Below are 10,366 nucleotides of genomic sequence, written 5' to 3' on the forward strand. Positions count from 1 at the left end.
TCATCTCTTTAGGAAATCGTTGTATGCCTTTCATGGTGATCTCTTATAATTTTTAGTGGTCTCTTGCTTACACAATTCAATTCAACAGAGAGGTGGTTGTCAAGAACAGTAGTGTGATTTTGGGCTGTGAGGATATTCAGTAGAGAAATACTTTCGACTTGGATCTACGTGCTCCTTGTATTCAGTTGCTGGTGCGTGTGCAATCTTTCCGCTTTGCACGACTTTATAGTTATCAGCACCCACTGATCCAAATGTCTTAAAGAGGCCCACATTGTTTGATATATGAAAGGTTGCCCTGGTGTATACCCATTGACTTTTCTTTTTGTTGATCCTATTCACTTTGATGACAGTAGTTTCTAGTTTTTTCTTACTGGTTATATTTTATTATTTTTGAGACTTTTGAGGCTACTCTCAGTATCAGCATTCCATTAAATAATGTCCTGGTTTCCCAAAATTAGGCAGTTTCATTTTCATTTGTCATTAGCTTTGGTTACTTAACATGACCCATGACATGGGAAATTAACCTCCTCAAATCTGGGATTATTTTAATGAAAAAATATTTTCCAAGTTTGGAACTTAAAGAAACTTAAGTGATTTGGCTAGGTGAAAGATTCTAATTCCATGACAGGGGGAATTTAAATATATTTAAATTAAAGAGATAGTTCAGTGAAAAAGTCTCTCTACATTTACCACTTTATTAATAAATTAGTTGATTTTAATGTGATTTTTTTTAAGGATCATAGGAAATTTTTTACATTTTTAATAATATACTCTTACAGTAATTTTGGATGCACAAAAAGTGTTCCACTTTAGCTCTCACTAAAATTTTATCCATATACTTTGACAATTGGAGAAAATGGCCCATGGTAAATAGAGAAAAGAATATTGCCTCAAATATAACAAAAGAAGGTGTGGTTTATATGAAGTGGCAAACTTAAATTGCAGAAGTAAAGTTTAGAGTGTTCGACGCTATCGAATTTAGTAGGATGGAGTAGGTCTGATACATATTTTAAGTATGTTTAGAAGATGCATTTTTTTAAGATAATGTAAAATCTACATCATCCAAATAAAATGAGTGGCACAGATTACTACAGCCTTGCACAGATTACCATAGCCTTACTTCTATATGTAAGATTGATACCTTATATAAACTTTTTCAATAGAAGATTATATAAGAACTTTGACTAAAATAATTGAGCTTCTTGGTTTAGGGATCAGGGAAAAAAGAGTTAAAAGGGCTTTTTGAAAAGCACCAAGCTTGTGTCTTAGATTTTTAGAATAGCTGCTATAAATGTATTGGAAAGATATCCCACCAAACATTTTGGGTATCTAGAGGGAATCCAAAACACAGTGAAAACCCAAAAATAAATGGATCGGATAGAAATCACATACCTTTTTCAGAACTGATTCTTCTCGTAAAGTTGATGTGATCCTCTTGGTCTCTTTACATGCGTGTCTATGGTTCTAGAGTTCGATGTTCGCATCCCAAAGGCCACAACGGATTACTAGAACCGACAGTATTGTTTATATAGCACAAATCCCCAGCCTTTGATAGAAGGCCCAAGAGCTTTTGGAGCTCTTTCTAGAGCTCTTAGAGAGTGAAAATTAGGAGAGAGAGAGAGAAATGGGAGTTTTTAGTTGTAGAGAGAGAAATCATTTTAGAGATACGTAGATCTCATGTGAAAGTCTCAACTTGTTCTGTCTCTTTACCAACTTTACATAAAAAATTATCCCAGGAGGGAAACTTATAAAAAAAGGGAACTTATCTTACATCTTTTGGATAATGTTAAATCAAGTCAACCTTATTCCTATTTAGATATCTCATATCACATAGGATTCTCATATCTCTTCTCTCTACCACTAATAAGTCCAAAATTTTGTGGACGCCCTCTTCTCTAATCTGCCACTAAGAATGCTGAAAATGTCATGGACATCCATGTACCCATTTAAGGGCGGACTCTAAATCCACTATCTCACACTCATCCCATGGTGGGTATAATAAAAGATGTCAGATCCCATAATCATCATCTGATGATACATCATAATACAAGAGCTCTCTCTTACTATCAGGAAATGCACCTTAATACCTTAAAGACCAATGCATCTCTGCAGAGAGAAACCACATTAAGTATCCATCAAATTGATGTAGAACACCTATTCTCTTTTGCTAAAAAATGCTTTATCCTGCCCTAGAGTCGGTTGGCCACACCTAATCGAGTATCTCTATGGATCCCTCATGAGCTACTTTATGCTCAGAAGACTACTCAACCATTACGTGTACTCCCACTCAGCACATCTAATTAAACCATTGTTCTCATGCAAGCCAAGAAATTCAATTGTAAAAATATAGTATTATATTATTATAATTTTTTTTAAAATATTTTGCAAAAGAACATTGAGCATAAAAATCGTTAGTCGTTGATCAATTGAGGAGTATCTAATTAGAGTACACTTATTTTTCTAGGTGTCAATCGGAGTGTGATGCAAATGGTTTTTCCCTAGCCCTACTATTATTCCATTTTGATCTGCCTGCTTTCTTAGCTCAGCCCCCAACCCAGTTGAATCATATATGATCATGGGAGAGCATACTAAAGTAGCAACATCAATCTCCACTTTCTAGTATAGTCACAGGTTCAATAAGGGCACTCTGGGTCATTAAGTGACCAGCTATATCTCGTATGGTGTAATAGAGAACATGGATCATCCTATACACGTCTACCTCTATGGTAGTAGTGGTCTTGCTAAGCACGTGTTGTATGAGTCACATGCCACGTTGTAAATTATAAACAATACGATGATCTATTTCGAATTCACACCAGGCAAGTCTCAACTCGGTCGCAACCATGCATCCCATCACATCAAATGCGCCCTTGAGTCGAACCCAAATACCTACCCTAAGCATCCATGATGCTTACATCTTGCTATCATACAGGTTACATGATTTGGTGACTCATATAGATCATGTCGATCCATAACTATGGAATCTCATCTTGATCTCATATCGAGATGATACTCACACCCATGTGTATCTCATCCTCCAATGTCCCAGACAATGAGGGTAGTTAATGTTGTACGAGAGAGTGAACCAAGCCTACTGACGATATTATCTAACAATGAATAAGCGTCCTAGTGTGCTAGTGTGAATGTACAATCAAATCATGAGCATGTCATGAAAAATTATAATACAATGAAATACTCATATGAGTAGTAAATAAAAAATGACACCCATATACGAAAAGAGTCAGACACTGATGATGGAGTAGAAAACCAATTAGGGACTCCTAGGTCCTAGTTCCATCACACGAGTCCTATACTTCTCTCAAGCTATAGGCTTAGTCATAGGGTTTGCTAGTTGGATAAAATGCCATGATTGTCTCTCTCCTCTCAATGACACCTCACATATATTGATACACAATCTCAATATATGTGAGGTGTATCTTACTATGCTACTTGGGATCTTTTTCGAAAGCTTGTTCTACCGTGATATCACCAAAACACACTTACATGCTCTTCAGCACTCACTATGATCTCTAGCTTTGCAGGTTCCTCGTGAGCCATACACTCTCCCACAATGCTATACATCAATCCATGTACTCTGTATCTATATAGGACATGCTAATCATGTAATCTGACTTGTTGCACCAAGAAATTGCTCCCATTCCCAGAGTAGAGACATCTTCTAATGAAAACAATCAATAATCTAGATTACCATCTAATTATATTTACTCTATCTTCATAGTAGGATTATTTCCCAGAAAGATCCATGAGTAGTATCTGGTTTACTAGCGATATTAGATTGTCAAGTTCATGGTCTGCCAATGTTCTGGACCTAGATTGCTCTAGTGGCTGCTTGACAAACCCCACAATACATCTCATCACATTTACAACATGACATTCATAAGACTCCCAACTATGCTTACATGTGGTACTCAAATCATCTTTTCATATATCAGTCAACATGTATGGACAAATATTCAGATGAAGCACATGGCCTTTCATGGTTGGAGTATCGATGCCTCAATCATGCAACTTTTTTTTTTCTTTTCTTTTTTTAAGATTTTTTTAATATAAATTAATTAAGATAAAATTAAGGAGCCTCTTAGAATGATTGTGCTTGATCTTAACATCGAGCACATGATGCACTTTGTTCATGTCCTTCACATCGAAATTGGAGGGCAACTACTCTTCTGCGATATCGATTTTTCCTTTTAGTTCCTTACTATTAGGATCTTGTCAACCCATAATAACGAGATCATACAACTCCCATTATTCATGATGACACATCATTTTCAAGAAATATCACCTAAACAACCATGTGATCAAGCTTTAGAGCCTAACTCACTACAATGGCAAATGTAAGGCGAATTAGTATTATTCTCACCACTAGGGAGAATGTCTCAATATAGTCCATTGACTCAATTGGGTGAACCCTTTCGCCACGTTCATGTTTTGTGCTTTGTTCATAGTCCTATCAACCTTTTTATGAATGGGAAGATCCACTAGTTTCCATACTCGGTACTTCTCCATGGAGATCTTATCTTTTATTCCATTGTGACAATCCACTCACAAGTAATAAATGATCTCATTGTTTCCTGATAAGAACCTAGTTCATTCTCATTAATAAAATGCAAGCCAAACCTTTCTTCTTCAATCTCTAAATCTGTGAGGAATTCTACTACATGCACTCCTATGTGACTCAAGAAAGAATGGTGGTTCCCTTCCACTGTCCCCAATGACCAAGGGAATACTTCCACTATCATCTTTTAGTGGATGAATTTTCTTCACCTTTCTTTATTTAAGATTAAAAAGTCATCCAAGACTTCTAATTCTCATAAACTTCAACTCAACGAAGTCCTCATCGCAGGATTCAGGATTTTTAGGTCACACTCTTCAGATTGACAAACTAGGACAATACCCATCAAAGTTCCTTAAAAAAAAAAAAATCTAGTTAGGCTTAGTACTATGGACCTTTAGTTTAACTCATTGCAATATGGAATGACAAGAACAACTGATATCCATAGATAGAAAATGGCTTTTAAGGGATGTCGGACTGGTCTATAAATTATTTAATGGGTTTTAAAACACAGATCTTGAACGCACCCAATTCGAGATATATACAATAGTCAATAAAGCATCTCTCAGAAGCTCACATATAAACATACTTGCACTATTAAAGACATCACAATATCCAATAGGGTATTATTCCTTCTCTCGTAGCACCATGTTGCCACAAAGTACAAGACATCATTTCCGTTTAACAAATCCCATGATCCTTTGAGAATTACCCATGACCCGTTGTCAATTATGAGAATAATAATTCTGCTTCTTGATAGGTTCTCAATCTCCATCTTAAATCTAATGAAGCAATACATTGCTTCTGATTTAAGTGAGATTAAGAATACCCACTGATGACCCAAGTATTAACATTAGGATTTGTCATAGGGCCTTCCAATCCTGGAGACCACATATGTCCAAATAAAAGTTTTCTAACTATTATTTTTAATCCATGTGATTAGTAAGAGATTTTCCAGTAGATATTACAATTGAACAAGGTTTAGGAATGGGAAAGTTCAATTTTGTTGACAATACATCTATGAGAAAAAATTATTAAAACAAGTAATTAAATATTCAATTTCTCAAAACACAATCCCCTTAGAAAGCAAATTGATTGTCCCGTAGAAGAGGGTTAGGACACGAAAATGTGGGTTACTCCTCATCCAAGGAGCACAGAGCATATAATGGAGCAACATGGTCTAATATAGACCATGCGATGATTCATATGACCCTATGTGCACTGCACCCTTAGAAATGTTGTAGCCCATCCAATGCTCTCACCGGAATAAGGGAAGCTAAACGAATCTATTGTCCTATATGATGCCCCAAATTCCACAATCTAATTGAAGGAAAGTGAATGATCATCTTGCACCCCATGCATACATTTGCATAGATAGTGAATTAGACAGTTCATGCTACCTTCAATTAAGTGCATACACGAGTGAAGTGGCGAATCTATCCTGCGACAGTTATATGTCCAGGTCGACTATCCAAAATAGGAGTTATGCTTAGCTCTCTTCCATTTGTTCCCAGCACCCACGACCTCCATATTCTCTTTAATGATGAGAATGCTGCCATTGGGTTAACCCTTGGGTTCGCTACCGCCCTTGGGCCCACCCACCTTGGTAAGTAAGGCGGTGTTTCTATCACTCATAGAGTCCCAACCATGCCTCTAACTCCAAATGTGGAGATGAGTGACTCTCCAAAAAGCTTCATCAATAGCTCCATATGGTTCCTAGGAATGGGGAAGTGACTAGTGCATAAACACTATTTGTGCCTGCCATTTCAATAATGCCAACATCACACATATCATAGATCTTTGTGTTTTTTTTTTTTTTTTTTTCAAATGCTCCATCATGGAGACATTTGGAGGCACATCAAATGCCCACATGAGTGTATGCAATATGGTGGTTGTGGTGCCATCAAACTAAAAGCGGAGGCTAGCCTTACGTGCCTGACTATTGGAAAACTTTCATATTGACATTTTAGTCATTGTGCATGCCACTTAACATAAAGTAGTTTACACAATGATCATTAATTATCTATGTCTGACATGTTTCCATCTGTGACAAGCCAAGATCGTGTATACTTACTTCAGGAGATCCATGCCGACAGTTAGATTTTCCATTATTGTTGTCTCTTGAATCGGGTATTGGAAAAAACACATATATCAAAGAAAATAAGTTCCCATCTACCAAAATTTTCCCTTTAAGGATTTGAGCAATCCAAATATGAAAATGCCATAGCAATCTATGTCTGTGAATGTAGAAAAGAAATCACATTGAGCTTATAACATGGACAATTGAGTTTGTTCACTCAATTGCGCATCCACAAAGAAATGTCATTGCTTCTGACATTTCTTCGAGTTTTCAAGAAAAAAATGCAAAACCCTACTTCCAAAGCGATCTGAAGCAAAAATTTCATGCAGTCAAATAGAGGCTAGGGCCAATAATCAATATCAAATAAGATTTGGAGGGCAAGGCTCCTGATCCTCGTCATCAAGGAAGTGATCGAATCTCGGATGCACAATCCCACATCAAAAAGGGAAAATAATTGCAGTCTATGGTCCAATTTGACTTGCAATAATTTTACCTAGACCCACCAGCATCAAAGGGCCACAAAAAATAATAAATGGGGCACAAAATATGATTTTAGGGCTAAAATCATTTTTTTTACACAATCAGTAGACAAGACCCTGTTGGTTGCGTATGCTTTTTGTGCTGCCCCAAAAAACATATAAGATTTGTTGAAAATGAACGTCCAAACACAAAGTTATGCCCCTTGGAAATTTGGGGCTGCACTGTAGCAGTCCGCAGCCTGGGCCGCATTAGAAAGTGCCGTTATAGTGAGTTGTGGTCGTACATAATAATGTGCAACTGCGGTCACCATAAATCATGCGGCCTTAGGGAACATGGGTCGGAGCAACATAGAAACATATACAACTGAGGCCACAATATTTTTTGTGCGGCTCAATGAACATTCTGAATCCGCATGATTATACTGAGTAGATACGGCCGCACTTTACAATATAAGGCCTCAGGGCCGAAGTCAAAAATATGGGTGTGCCCGTGGTTTTATAATTTTACATATGATTCGTTTGCGCATTTTAGGCCACACTTGGCACTCTGGACCATGTGGGTGCATGCATTAGCAGTCCACCATGCAACCACCAATGACAGGCTACAACGGCTGCACGCACACACGTAACATTCGGTGACCGCCTGTGCACATGTTGCACAACCACGTGCACACGCGTGGTCCTTGGGGCCCACGCAGACCGCCATTTAGGACAAGTGGTTTTGCATACCCTGTGTGCATTCGCAACACCGTGCAAGCCTACACGCGCCCACGTGGACTTGCACTATGGTTCCTCACGGTGGACCATTGAGGGACCATGGTGGCCAGAGTGCACCCAACGCATGTTTTGGCCCCCCTGAACATCCTGTGAGCGAACCATTCGCACCTGAGCATCCACTCGCGAGTCCCATAACCATTCCCAACTCCCACAGAGTCATCCAAACCAGCGTTTTAAAAAACGCCGAGTCGAACCGGACTCGCCCGGTTCGACTCGGAAATAGTGAAAAAGGAACCGGATCGCCCGAAAATCGGAAATCGTCCGGTTCTAGAGAGAACCGGACGATTCTGTACAGTGAATCGCCGATTCACTGTACGGAATCGGCGAGTCCGAACAGTGAATCGGCGATTCCGTACGGAATTTTTTTTTTTTTTTTTTTTTTTTTTTTTTTTTTTTTTTTTGGTAATCCATGATAGATTTTTTTTGTAATCCATGATCGAATTTTTTGGTTTTTTGTAACCCATAATAGAATTTTTTGTAATCCATGATCGAAATGTTTGTTTTCTTTTCTTGTAATCCATGATCGATTTTTTTGTTTTTTTTTTTTTTTTTGTAACCCATGATAGAATTTTTTGTAATCCATGATCGAATGTTTTGTAATATATGATCGAAATGTTTGTTTTTTTTTTGTAATCCATGATTGAAATGTTTGTTTGTTTTTTTTTAATCCATGATTGAATTTTTTGTTTTTTGCTTTTTTTGTAACCCATGATAGAGTTTTTTGTAATCCATGATTGAATTTTTTGTAATCCATGATCGAACTATTTTTTTCTTTTTTTGTAATCCACGATTGAATTTTTTGTTTTTTGTTTGTAATCCATGAACGAATTTTATGTAATCCTTGATTGAATTTTTTGAAAATTTGTGATTTTTTTTGTTTAATCCATGATCGAATTTTTTTTTGTAATCCATGATAGAATTTTTTGAAAATTTGTGATTTTTTTTTTAATCCATGATAGATTTTTTTGAAAATTTGTTTTTTTTTTTTTTTAATCCATATTATTCAAAGAGAAAACGAGAGAGATGATGATTCTGAGGCCACCCTATCCCAGCCATATTATTCACATATCGAGTCCCAACAGCAACAGTGTAGGGATGAGCACGAAATACTGTAAATTAAATGCTGAATGGCGGTTCATGCAGGGAAAGAACATATCAATATTCGCATATTCATTCAAAAACATGAAAATTCTTAATGGAGTACCCTCATTTTTTATTGAATTCCTAAAAACCAATATTTATAATGAATTTTAATAATTTTTTCGGATTTATTTGAAGCTTTATTCTGACCGATTCACCCGATTCCGATCCGGATCGCCGATTCGCCGATCCGGATCGGTTTTTGAAAAGCCCGATCCGGGTCACCGATCCGGTTTTTAAACCATTGATCCAAACATTCGAAAAATCTCCAAAAAAAATAAAAACAATAAAACAAGATGGGAGAATCTCTAGAAAATATCTATTTGTGTTTTCGCACATACATTGTATTGGTTAACAGATCTAAGGGCAGATCTCTACAATAACAACCTGATACCAATGTTGGGAATCAAGAGGGAATCCCAAATGCAGTATAAATATAAAAATACACGGATCAGATAGAAATCACGTACATTTTTCTGAACTGATTTTTCTCGCGCGGTCGACGCAATCATCATGTTCTCTTTTGTATATGTGTCTTTCAGTTTGAGAGTTAGATACTCGTATCCAAAAGTTGCAATCAATTACTAGAACTGATAGTATAGGATACACAGTGCAAATCCCACTTTGATGGAAGGCCTGAGAGCTTTTGCATCACTTATGAGATTTCGTTCTAGGGCTTTCAAAAAGAGAACCACGAGAGAAAGTTTTAGTTGTATATAGAGAAACCCTTTTGGAGAGATACATATATCTCATGTGAAAATCTCAACTTTTTCTCTCTCTTTAATAACTATATATAGAAAAAGGGATTGTCTACAAAGAGACCATTTACTTTTTCTACAAGGAGGTTATAACTATTCCCACCTTAAGGTAAGTCATGAAGTCCAATAATTTCTCTTTGGAACTTTGTGTCTATTCAATGACACTCTTATAACCACCCATTTTGAAATTTAAAGATTAAGAATGATTGTCACCTCCTTGTAGAAAAAATAAATAATCTCTTTATAGACAATCGCATAGAAAAATGTCTCATGATGAAATCTTATCTAAAAACAGAGTTATGGTACAGTTTTTTTGAAAAATGTTCCATTAAGTCAACCTTATCCCCATTTAAAAATCCCATATCACACGTGATTACTATATTTTTTCTTTCTACCACTAACAAGTCCAGAATTTCATGGATATCCTCTTCTCTATTTAGCCACTAAAAATGCTAACAAATGGGCGGACTCCAAATCCAACAGAACATAATATAGGGAATCCATAATGCATTAATATAGGGAACCAACCCAAATAAAATAGCAAATACCCTCCAGTGCG

Source organism: Amborella trichopoda, chromosome 11, assembly GCF_054954075.1.
Source record: "Amborella trichopoda isolate Santa Cruz 75 chromosome 11, AtrichopodaSantaCruz75HAP2 v2.0, whole genome shotgun sequence".
NCBI lineage: Eukaryota > Viridiplantae > Streptophyta > Magnoliopsida > Amborellales > Amborellaceae > Amborella > Amborella trichopoda.